This window comes from Cyprinus carpio, unplaced genomic scaffold (genome assembly GCF_018340385.1).
Source record: "Cyprinus carpio isolate SPL01 unplaced genomic scaffold, ASM1834038v1 S000006648, whole genome shotgun sequence".
Taxonomy (NCBI): Eukaryota; Metazoa; Chordata; class Actinopteri; order Cypriniformes; family Cyprinidae; genus Cyprinus; species Cyprinus carpio.
Window position 1 is genome coordinate 17,658 of NW_024879274.1, and position 13,759 is coordinate 31,416.

At 35.9% G+C, this 13,759-nt stretch overlaps 1 pseudogene; it reads left to right on the forward strand.

Moving 5' to 3' along the window:
• The first annotated feature begins 7,397 nt into the window (after nt 1-7,397).
• LOC122144354 lies at nt 7,398-12,298 on the forward strand (annotated as a pseudogene).
• Nucleotides 12,299-13,759: the final 1,461 nt, after the last annotated feature.

Sequence of the window (13,759 nt, forward strand, 5' to 3'; positions counted from 1 at the left end):
CTGGAGAATTCTCTCATCATAAACAAAGTGCAGATGTGTGTACGATGTAAGTAAGATATTCATGTCACAGTATAAACAGCTTCAGTGATTATAATGGGAGCTTCTGAGAGTGCTTGAACTAGACTAAATCTAGACTGAAGTTAATATTCTTTGATAATGCAGCTAATTGTTTGCTCTCTTTATGTAGGCTGCTACCAATAAAGTGTGTGTTATAATTAGTAACTACAATGTTTTTGTTAAATTTACGTTAAATACAAAGTCAATAAAATATCTCTATTACATGACACCCATATTCAAGACGGTTTTATGCATAGGCTAGTTAATGATTACACTCAATATTAGGCTACTTTCCCTATAGCCTCCATTATAAATAAACCAACATGATCTATAAAGGCGCAAAATGTATGTATTTATATTTAAGAATCGCGGATATTTTTATGATATACTTCAATGTTTGGGAACATTTCAAATACCTTAGTCAAAAAGGGACTAACTGAGGGGGGCTCAATCGGGTCCGCGCCTGACAATCGCACCGTCCAGCTATATCCATCCCCTGACAGCCACTAACAATCACCAAAACACAAGAGCCAATGGTGTTTCTCACAACCTTTAGGCTGGCTTCTGGCGGCAATTGGTTAGGATATAAAAAATGAAAGAAGAAAAAAAAAAAACAGGTGATGATACCAGCCGATGGAGACGGTAATTCTTTGTCTATCTCCTACTCACAAGCGCTCTTTTATTTTAAATTTTTCCCAGGATTTCTTGATTTTCTAACACTTTGAATGAATTCGAATGTTTGTTTCCATGATGTCATAATCTGGACACTAATCATCAGTTACATTTATTCAATGACTTTTAATCTTCTACACATTTTTTTATTTTATGGAAGCAAATGCTGAAGAGCCCAGTTTATAACCTTTTAGACTTCCCGAGGTGCTTAATATACATGCAAATTAAGGCCATTCGCTACGGTCGATCATCTCCCATCAGCAGTCTGGAAACATCATACAAACAACCAGACAAAGCTATAGTAATGATTTCAGTAACATCAGGAGAGACACCCTGACCCTTGTTTGATCTTACGCCAGGGACGGTCGGAGTATATGAGGACCGGATGTCTTCGTCCTGTCCTCTGACCTGTTGTCTGTAGGTGTCCTGCTCCTGACGTAAGCCTGCATCACTTCCTCCTCCTGGCTTCTTCTGTGTCGAAGGTCAGTCTTTCTGCCTGCGATCCATACCTGAGAACCCACACATAAATAACACACATAAATAACACACACACATAAGTCTTCATTCGACATCACACTCTGCTGTCTATATGATTATCTCATCAAACTGAGAAATAAACAACAGCATTATATCATTACAACCATTTGATGTGTTTGTGACTAAATATATTCGCGTATCCAGTCAGAAAGATGAGTAAAGAGCTGAACGTACAATGTTGTACACTGTAGCAACAGTAGCTTGCTAGCTAAACTCCTCCTGTTTACCTTTTTTATGTTGGATTTTGATGCAGGATGAAAATCTGATTCTGCACATGAAATTAGCACACCAAGACTTCCCAAATATGTTTTGAGCACCAGCGTAACGATCAAATTGTTATTAAAAACTGTTAGCCTTTCCGCCGAACAACATTAAAACACCATCAGCGGCGCCTCTGTGTGACGCAATCAGCTTCTTCTTCTCTTCTTTCTTCTTTCTATTTTATGGCGCTTGTTAGCATACCAGCGTATTAGTGGAGCATTACCGTGCCTACCTTCAGCTCCGGAGTGTAGATCAGAAAATAGGTTTACAGCCTAAATCACTCAGTTCTCTTATATGTTTAACGTCCCTTTGATTTTGATATAAGTGCCTTCCTTTCCCCTTCTCCATCCTACCTCTCTTGCCACTTTTGATCTATTCTCTCCCATATACACTTTTAACCTGCTTTGCTAACACTGACTTGCATTTGTATGTTTTCATGTTTCTTAATGACCTTTTTGCTAATTTATTCTAATTTATCTGCCATTCCCCTTTATCTTTACATGACTTGAACGCATATACAATTGCCACCCACGCCCAGGGCCATCCAAGATGTAGGTGACTTTGTTTCTTCAGTAGAACATGCAAAGAGTTTTTAACTCAAACTGATCAGTAGCGGTCTGTCAGTGATATAATGTAAAGTGGATGGGAATCTGCACGACTTTGAGAGAGTCAAAAAACATGCACAAACAAAAACCAAATTAAACCCTGTGGCTCGCCGTGACGATACACTGATGTGTAAAAGACAAACCATTCGTCCTGTGCAAGAAACTGAACAGTATTTATAGGTTTGTTTTACAATCCTCTGACTTTTCAACCGCAGTGTCTGAACTGTCCTGAGCGCTTGTGTCACGCTCTTCTACTTCAGTCCGGCACGTGAAGCGCCTTTCTTCTTCTCTTGCTTCTTTAACTCAGTGGATCGCGAGACTTTATATAGTATATTTATCACCTATCTTTTAAATGGACCACTGACAATTCCATCTACAATCTCAATTAGGAGTGTCAATGGTCCCTTTGAGAGATAGGTGGTGGTAATGCATTTATAACTCTGCGTTTAATCGCGGAATCCAAATTAATTCCCAGAAATGTGAAATTTTAAACCAAGCCTCAGGTCTCTCTTCCATACATTTGTAGCCTTATTCCGTCCGGAATTCTTTTCCTTGTAAATTCCATATTCCTTCCTCTCTTCCACAATGCCCCATCATCTGCAAACAGTGACCTTCCTATATCTTCTGGAACTTTCCCAAAAACATCATTGATCATAATAATAAAGAGTAACGGATGCTATCACACGTCACTCCCTTTGAGGTGAGCCATTTTCAGCTGTGTATCGATTTGACTTTGTCTGTCCCACACTTACTTGCATTTTCCCTTCCAAAAAGAAAAACCCTTTTACCTAGTAAAACATCTTTCCCTCCAACCCCTAATCCTTATTCAGTTTGATCAGTAACCCCTCCTTCCACTTCATATCATAGCCCTATATTCTATGTCAAAAAAAAATACTGCTATTACATTATCTTTGTTCACTTGTACATTCCTTATTTCAAGTCTCAAAATCTTACCACAGCATTGGTAAATTTCTTCCCTTCCTAAAGCCACTCTTGACAGTTAGCCAGTAATCCTTGTCAAGGTCATGGGTCAATCTATATCATCTGCTATCATCCTTTCTTTTCCATTAATTTCTACATAAATTTTGAAGTAAGAGCTATTGGTCTGTAAATTGCCATAACTTACCAGGTTTCTGATTATTGAACCACTTCACTGCTTCTTTCCAGGTAGCTGGCAACTTTTCCCTCCTCCCATATTTCTATTATGCATCTCCAGCTTCAACAGTGACTTTTTCCTCCAGTTGTTTTAAGATTAAATAACAGACTTGATCTTTTCCCTGGAGACGTAGGTATTTGCTTCTTTAATTGCTCTCATTCAAGCTAAGGCTGTAAAATGGATCATCCAACACATTTTCAGTTTCATTTCAGCTTCCTATTTAACCTCATGAAGATAAAATAACGACTCAGTGTCACTGATCTTGCTCCTTCTCTCCTCTCTTCTGTCAAAGTTTCTTTTCTGAACTATGTACCATTATGAATGATTTACCTATAATCTCTGCTTTCTCCTATTGTTTGAAACTGCTATTTCCTCCCCTGCTATTCTTAGTAGCTTATCTACCAACAACTTCCCCACCCACTGAGCGTATGATATTGAGCTATGGGCATTGAAATTTGCACGCCAGAGATTACTTTTTGTCTGTCTTGCCCTGCTATTCTTAGTAGCTTATCTAGTTCCAACTTCTTACATGGGTTGTAGTTATTAATAATACGATGTGGAAGTTTCAAATTTCAATATTTTATTCAGAATACAACACAGATGACATATCAAATGTTTAAACTGAGAAAATGTATCATTTTAAGGGAAAATAAGTTGATTTTAAATTTCATGGCATCAACACATCTCAAAAAAAAAGGGGACAAGGCCATGTTTACCACCGTGTGTGGCATCCCCCTCTTCTTTTATAACAGTCTGCAAACGTCTGGGGACTGAGAAGACAAGTTGCTCGCTTAAGAATAGGAATGTTGTCCCATTCTTGTCTAATACAGGCTTCTAGTTGCTAAACTGTCTTAGGTCTTCTTTGTCGCATCTTCCTCTTTATGATTCGCCAAATGTTTTCTATGGGGAAAGATCTGACTGCAGGCTGGCCATTTCAGTACCCAGATCCTTCTTTCACGCAGCCATGATGTTGTAATTGATGCAGTGTGTGGTCTGGCATTGTTATGCTGGAAAATGCAAGGTCTTTCCTGAAAGAGACGATGTCTGGATGGGGAGCATATGTTGTTCTAGAACTTGGATATACCTTTCAGCATTGATGGTGGCTCTTCCTTTCCAGTTTTGCCAAAAGAACTTCAAATTCAGAGATTCAGGCTTCTGACCACAGAACAAGCTTTTCCACTTTACCACAGTCCATTTTAAATGAGCCTTGGCCCAAGTTTTCCAGAAAACGACCCCTCCAGAGAGAAAACGGCTTCTGGATCATGTTTAGATATGGCTTCTTTTTTGACCTATAGAGTTTTTAGCCGGCAACCCCGAATGGCACGGTGGATTGTGTTCACCAACAATGTTTTCTGGAAGTATTCCTGAGCCCATGTTGTGATCTCCATTACAGTAGCATTCCTGTATGTGATGCAGTGCCGGCTAAGGGCCCAAGATCACGGGCATCCAGTATGGTTTTCCCGCCTTGACCCTTACACACAGAGATTGTTCCAGATTCTCTGAATCTTTGGATGATATTATGCACTGTAGATGATGATAACTTCAAACTCTTTGCAATGTTTTCTCTGAGAAACTCCTTTCTGATATTGCTCCACTATTTTTCGCCGCAGCATTGGGGGCAATTGGTGATCCTCTGCCCATATTGACTTCTGAGAGACACTTCCACTCTGAGAGGCTCTTTTTATACCCAATCATGTTGCCAATTGACCTAAAAAGTTGCAAATTGGTCCTCCAGCTGTTCTTATATGTACATTTAACTTTTCTGGTCTCTTATTGCTACCTGTCCCAACTTTTTTGGAATGTGTAGCTCTTATGAAATCCAAAATGAGCCAATATTTGGCATGACATTTCAAAATGTCTCACTTTTCAACATTTGATATGTTATCTATATTCTATTGTGAATAAAATATAAGTTTATGAGATTTGTAAATTATTCCATTCCTTTTTTACTCACAATTTGCACAGTGTCCCAACTTTTTTGGAATCGGGTTTGTAGCTCATTAATAAATTGTTTAAACTCCTGTCCATTGGCCAAAATGCTCCTAGGATTCCATCGTAAAATTATAACCATTATTATTATTAACCAATCCATGATGATTCTTGACTTGACTCCTCACCTCTTCCCCCGTCCATTCCTACATAATCCTAGGTGATTGACTGCAGCTTTAACCACTAACTGGATTTTCTCATTTTTGGTTTTAACCTCTGCTGTACTGTTTATCACACCTGCTATGAATGTTACCAGTTCTATTTTATATATTTTCACATAGATTTCTTCAAAAATACCTTGGTTGTCACTCCAGTGTTTCCAGATCCACATTATGCTCTTTGTTTTCTTTTCCCTGACACCTTGACAGCTTCAGCACAGGTGATCCTTTTTTCCACTCTTATCTTATGGATATTTGTCTTTATACTTCACATCCACTGAAAGCCACATTGTGGGCAGTACCACAGTTATGATGCAATGATGACAGGAAAGCTACGCAAAAAAAAAAAAAAAAATAACATGCACCATTACTACAGGTAACATGCTGTAGCCGGGGTTAGATTTAATTTTGTGACTCATCTCCAGATAATACAGAGCATTTTTTTTTTTGCTTGTAAATATTCCTGCAATTATGGTTAAAAGAGAGAAATGTGGTTGAATTTAACCTGTCTTTATAGTTATTAAGGATGGAAACTATGAAGAGACGTGATAAAAAGGTTTTGTTGATTAATGTTTTACTTTTGTTAGTGAAGAAGTTATTCACAAATGTAGATTTTTTTTTTTTTAAATTACCACCCATGGATATAGTATTTAATAATTATTTGAGACAATACTCAAAAACTTTGTCAAAAACAAAACATAAAAAAGCTGTGTTTAATCTATATTTATTAATATAGATGGTTTAAAGAAGGAATTGTTTTTTTTTTTTTTTTTTTTTTTTCGTATTCTGTATAAGTCTAAGCCCCTCTTAAAACTGATGTCCTTGAATGTAAGTCATATGCCAGTTTGTTCTGTAAACTTGCACAAAAGCACATCCGGGGTTTGCCGTAGTATCTAAATTCATCTTCTAGTGCTAGATGTCAGTTTGGGGGAAATAAGTTCAACAATACCTAAAAACATTATTAGATTTAAAAATGAGAAAGCTGTAAAATGAGCTAATATTTGTAAACTTTTATTTATTTATTTATTTATTTATTTATTTATTTATTTATTTATTTATTTATTTATTTATTTTTATTTATTATTTGTTTGTATAATTATTTACATAAATAAAAATGAACATACATACATCCTTGCTGTATTTTAAATATTAATAATAGTAATAATAATAATGATACTATTAATAATAATAATAATAATTATTATGAATTGAAAACGTGTTTTTTAATGCTTTTATTTTAATTTCAAAACGTACAGCGCATGTAGTAATGCGTCATAATATTTCTTAAATAAACAACTGTCAAATCATACAAGCAGTTCGTTTTATTTTTAATTTCAGTATTTTATTATTTTATTTAATTGTATTTGCACTCCTGTAATGTTTGTTGTTTATATTATACTTTTTATATTACGCTTTGCCCCGCCCACTTCATCCGCTGATCAAACACGCACGTGGATCGACTAGAGTCACGTGTCGTCAGACAGCTTGAGCGGCTTAACATTTGGATTAGTTATGAATCAGATAGCCGTGCAGGCGGAATTGTGTCAGAAGTCTGCTGACCAGTTTTGTTTTATGGAGAAAGGAAAAAGGAAGAAATAAAGCATTTAATCTCATCCACACCTGGAGCAAGTGAGAGATCCTCTTTTGTGCCTCTTTCTGCTTGCAATATCACGCTTCAGGAAAGCTGAACCAAAAGGTAAAAAAACAAAGAGTTATTTAAGGCATGATATCAGTATGGCACGCAGATGTAACAATTACTGCTAATATTGGGATCAGCTTAAAGCTACAATATTAGTGCTAAAGCATGTTTCATGCAAAGGTCTGTATTAAGAGTTCATGAACGCCGCTGATGTGATATATTTTGTGTAGAGAAGATAAAAAAAACGTTCTTATTTTCCTCATTTTTATTTCTAAGGTCAAGTATTTGTGTTATGAATCAATGATTGCCTTTGTCATCTTTGCATGAATAGAGATCTTGGTATAGATTAATCATATAATAGTTTTTCAGCACATGAACACTGGATGTTATTAGGCAAAACATCAGAAATAATTTCCACCGAATGCTACTGTTTAGTGTTTTGCATCTTTTTATTTCAGGATGCCACCCAACCTCCTCAACACATTTTGTAGCCTTGCCTCCATCTACAGAGGATCATGGGATGAGTCTCGGGAAGAACTCGGACAGGCCTCTTGATGGAAGTTCAAGAGGTGGTCTACTTCCCTGCCAAAGACCATGAACCAGAAGAAAAAAAAGTCCAGGTATCTCAAAGGACCTCTGGATACACGCTGTCTTTTTCTTCCACAGGTTCAGAGAGGAGTGTAGGTGGACACATTAAAGCACTTATTAAATGATTCTCTGTCAGTGTACATATATAGAGATCGAGCAAGGTGGCTCAAACGCCTGTAGTGGTCCTGAGTGAGTCCCGCCTGGCTGTGGGGAATAGAGATGGGGGCGAACGAGGCATCAGGTGTGTGCATCGGGGAACGAGGGCGGTTTGGGGGAAAGAGAGTGTGGACGAGAAGAAGAGGCTCTCCTGGGCATGGATCTCGTCAGGTACTCCGAGAAACAGTTTTTCAATTAAATATCAGCATTCACTGATATTTGTTCAACTACTATAATTTCAAAATATGTTGCCTGGTAATTTAAAAATGTTTCCTTTTTTTACACATCCTAAAATTAAGTCTGATCAAATTTAAGAGCATAAAAAAAAGTTTCAAATATCATAAATAATGGTACACGAAATGCCTTAGTTATCATTTCAGGAGGTCTTAAATTTGGGGATGGAAAAACAGGAATCGTCATACAGCCTCATGCCATTATTAAACTCCAAACGGCTGGGATTTATAGATTTTCTCAGTTGCTTTGTTATGTTTGTCAGATCACAACTGAAATACTCAAAACTGCTTTTTCAACGTCAGCATCATCTAGTCACTTCTGTGCATTAATGCATTTTCATTCAGTCATTTAGCAGATGCTTTTATCCACAGCGACTTACAAATAAGGACAATGGAAACAATCAAAATCAACAAAAGAGCAATAATGCAAATGATTCTCTTCAGTTGTTTCCTGCATGTATTTTACTGGTTCTCTGTTGAATAGTTATCAAAATGACTAGGCAAAAAATTAGATACTGCTAATATGATGTGTACAAGTGACTAGAAGGTGATTAAAAAAGCAGTTTTTAAGAATTTCAATTGTGATCTGACATAAACTGTAAAATAAGATCCCTTTTATAATTAAAAGTATCGCATTATGCATAGAATTCTTTTTTATTAATTATTTTTTTTTGTGGGTATTGTAGGTAGGTTTTTTGTTACACTGTAAATTGCATTCTGGCAGCAATTAAATGTGATATAAATTAGTACCAAGCATAATGATAAGTTCATTTCCTTTCTCTAAACACAGTATTATTGTATCAGTAAAATCTAATAACAATCAGCCTCTAATTTGTGTGTATTTATATATTAGTACTGTACATAAAAACTGACTGCAATACACATGTTGAATAAAATGTGATTTGAGTATTTTAAAATTGCACTTAAATCTGTTTTACCCAGTAGAATATGGGCCCGATATATTTTTTTTAATTAAGTAAAATATCCAAGATCCTATGGTTTGTTTTGCATGGACATAAAGTGTTAATTTTATTCATGCAGGTTGTTAAAAAGGTCTTAAAGGGATAGAAAAAAAAGAAGAAAAAAAATATATATATACAGTCCAGTTCAAAAGTTTGGAAACATTACTATTTTTAATGCTTTTTGAAAGAAGTCTCTTCTGCTCATCAAGCCTGCATTTATTTGATCAAAAAATACAGAAAAAAAACAGTAATATTGTGATATATTGTACAACTTGAAAATAATAGTTTTCTATTTGGATATACTTTAAAAAAAATAAATTTATTCCTGTGATGCAAAGCTGAATTTTCAGCATCATTACTCAGAGCTTCAGTGTCACATGTAACATCCAGTCTATCACATGATCATTTAGAAATCATTCTAATACTCGGATTTACGCTAGTGAGGAGTGTTGGAAACAGTTCTGCTGTCTAATATAATTTGATGAATAAAAGGTTAAAAAAAGAACTGATTTATTCAAAATAAAAAAAAAAAATTCTAATAATATATATTCTAATAATATATTTTCTCTACTATCACTTTTTTTATCAATTTAACACATCCTTGCTGAATAAAAAGTATTGATTTTATTTAAATAAAAAATAAGAAAAAAAATTACTGACCCCCAAATTAGTGACCAGTAGTGTATATTGTTATTATAAAATATTTATATTTTAAAAACATAGCTTCTTTTTTTTCATCAAAGTATCCTAAAAAAGTATACACACATGTTCTGAAAAAATATTAAGCAGCAGAACTGTTTCCAACTTTTGATAATGAATCATCATATTAGAATGATTTTAAAGGATCATGTGATAATGATCCTAAAAAATTCAACTTTGCATCACAGAAATAAATGATAATTTAAAGTATAATGAAATTTAAAAACAATTACTTTAAATTGTAAATAATATATCACAATATTACATTTTTTTCTGTATTTTGATCAAATAAATGCAGGCTTGATGGGCAGAAAGAAGTTCTTCAAACTAAAACACATCAAGAAAAAAGCTGTTAAACTATTAAAAAAAAAAAATATAAATAAAAAACAGATTATTTTTTGAAGAATGTTTTTTACTTTTTATTGTATGGACAAAAATGACAACGGAAGTCAGTGAGAACAGAACCTTTTTGTCTACCAACATTTTTCAAACTATTTTCTTTATGTCTCTCGGAAGAAAGAAAACTATGCTTTTAAATGCAGTTTTAAAGGAAGTGTGGGATGTTGTTTGTCTGTGTGTAGGCTGGCTCTGGAGGCGGGCCGACACTGCGGATCGCAGCGATGTAGGCGTGATAACAGATCTGCTGGAGAAACGACGGCCAGGGAGGGAACTGTATGGAGGATGAGTGTGGACTCACCTACCATAACAGCTTCCTCATATCAGACCGCACCGAGGCCTGGGTGCTGGAGACTGCTGGGAAGTACTGGGCAGCAGAGAGAGTGGAGGGTAAATCCTGAGGCATGCAACATTACAGCTTCAAACGGAAATAAATGAAAGCGTTTCAAAAGGCCTGCTGCTGTTTCTCTCTCTCTTGAAGCAGGCTATCGGAAACATCTCCAATGAGTACTCCATGAGGCGAAGATCGATGGGAGCACCGGAGCTGGGGCGTCGCGCAAAGAAGCAGCGCTGGTGGAGCGGGAAAGACTGAGTTCAGCTTTGCTCTGGTTACTCTTACTCCAATACAGGCCGGATCGAGGCGCAAAGCGGGCGCCGCTGCGATGGGCGCAAGCTTCTGCAGAAGAGCCAAGGTGGCTGGCAGTTTGCTGGAAGAAAATGAGCAGCAAAATTCATGCAAAGATGATAATAATAGTGACTTTCTATACAAAAAACTAAAATTATAATTGAATGTTTGTTTGTTTTTCATGAATGTTTGGGTCTCAGTGAACACGGGAAGTGCTACAGTTGTCACTTTTGACTTTTGATTAGCTTCATTAAGGATAAAATAGTTTATAATGAATAGGATTGATTTGATGTAAAAAGTAGAACTGATTAGTAAAAATTAGGATGATTGATCATTTTGAATTTGCAGCGTTCCAGCAAATCCATTTTGGGATGTTGCATAGTTTTAAAAAAACTTTACTTTTATTTCAATGTAGAAAATAATCATCAAGAACGAACAGATTTGTCAAACTTTAGACTGGTACACTGCCTCACTGTAAAGTAGATTAGTTATGTTGCATGGATTATTTATGGATTGTTTTTTATACTGTCCTACAGGCCACATCAAGGCAGAGCGATGATGGAGATTTTGAGGGATAAGAGAAAGCGGGATCAACATGGAGGGGGTTGTTCATGACCACAGGAAGTATGGTGTCTGTCGTCCGAAGGACCAGAACTTACCGGCGTCACTTCTTCTGCTACTCCGGACCCTGGCGATTTTACAGCACACCAGAGGCGCTGATATTCACAAACAATTGACTGGTTTTTGTGCTCCAGGGTCCGCGTATGGCTTGTTCTTTTTGTCCGCTTGAGTCTGTCTTCAAGCCGTTTATTTTGTAGTGGACATAAAGCAGCTGAAGCACCACGTGTTCTCCGTGTTTTGGAGAGGAGGATCCCGTGAAGAAGAAACCCCGTTTCCAGAGCAAACCCAACCGCAAACCTCTGTTTCTGAAGCAAACAAGAGGGGGCCGCCGCCACATCGACAGCGGCGGGGTGAGCATGTGCCTGAAATATCACACAGCACTAAGTGTTTCAATACTGGCACGGCAGTAAGCTCTGCTGCTGTGTTCACATGCAAAGAGTTAAGCCAATCATAACAAAGCATGGAAATCTTAAAAGGTACAGTCGCCAAAACTCTTTTGGAGAGATGGTGCTCATAAAAAACTAGATTACAAATATTTCAAATGATATTTTTGAATTAATCTCAAATAACGATAGACATGTATAATCTCATTTATAGTATTATTTTAATAAAGAGCATATTGTGTGTGTGTTCAGGTCAAAGGAGAGAGAGGATGCGTAGAGAAGATGAGAGTTCTGGAGAAGCAGAAGTTGACAGAGATGGAGAAGTATCTCACTAAAGGGTTGAAGATGCAAGCGCTGCTGGTCCATCTCTTCACAGACACTGTAGATGAGGGAGTTTAGTATCTATAGCAACGCCTGAGACTTAGTTTACAATTAAAAACATGATTAGAATTAATTGGATTGTTGGGTGTTTCTTCAGCTCTGGGCACTTTTGATCACTAGCTTCACTAGATTGCAGATTGATTGCAGTGGAGGCATAATTAAAATATTCATCTGACCTGACACATATGTCTCAAAATATAATTTCTAGCTCTTCACTGATGCTAATTGTATTTTATACTGATACTAAACTAAATTTATATAACATAAATCCATTTTGTCTGATATAATTATAGTTTACCTTGTAATTATTCATGGTTTTATTATGGATTTTCAAAGTTGAAGTTTATTCAGTCTGGTAACGCTTTACAATCAATGCATTAATTAACATTATGAGCTATAGATTTGTTACAGAATTTAATTATACATTTTTGTTAAATTTTAGGTAATAAAAAAAGCAACAGTTCATTGACCCAGTTAGTCAGCTCAAGTTGTAAAGGTTAAATTTAACAAACTGAGGTATAATTCTTTTGTATTCAAGAGTTAGCAAATGTTTTATAGCATATATATATATATATATATATATATATATATATATACTTTATAGCATATATATATATATATATATATATATATATATATATATATATATATATATATATATATATATATATATCTAAGACAAAGTGTAAAACACACGAAGATCTATATATAAACATCTTAAAATTAACAAATGTAAATGAAGGGCAGGGTTAACAAAATCCCAGAGAGTTTCCTTTATACAGCTTCATATTTAAAACCACTCACAGCACACTCAGACATAAAAGATCCCCAAGTTGAATAATCACCCTTATACTGTTGCCAAGAGCTCAATCATTTCGGCTCTTCCTGTATTGTTTGGATACATTAGAAAAGGATTGTACAGAGGGCAGAATATATTTGAACTTGTTAATGGTTTAGTCTATTGTTCTCGTTACTGAAAATGTTACTTAAGTTAACTAATGGTTGTTTTTACAGTTTTAGCGTTGATGTCAAAGATCTTAACTGGGAGGTTTAAATGCTGTCTCTCATGCTTTTTATGTCCACGTGTCATGAAATCCAGCGCCAGTTCCAGTCGTTTTAAATTAGACAATGTCTTTTGATGCACAGATATCCTATGCACTCAACAAACACTTAAAGCAAACTATTTAATCCCGAAGGATTCACTTTGAGAAATGTTTGATTGTGTGAACATTAGGTTTCCAGGACCTTCTGACCCTCCGCTCTATTAAAGTAGATCTATTTAGAAAAAAAATCCCACGCCACAAACACAATGAGCAAGGCTTTATTGTTGTTTCATGGAGTTCTGGTTTCAGTAAAACAACTTCAATATTGTTGTTACATCTGATAAATAAACAACTGTGCTGAACAGTGTTACTTCAGTGTTCCCTGTCACCTTCATCTGTTGGACGTTTCTGTGTAATCCAGAGAGAAACCCCAAAAATATCTGGCGCCCGCATGTGGCTTTGAGAGGAAACCAATCGTTATGTGAAGCTAATCAATCATTTGGAATTAAGCTACAAAAATAATGGAGATGTGAATGCGTTTTGACCCATTTTGTCTTTGGTATTGCTCCTTTGTTTGTTGTTGCTTGTACTGTTTGGA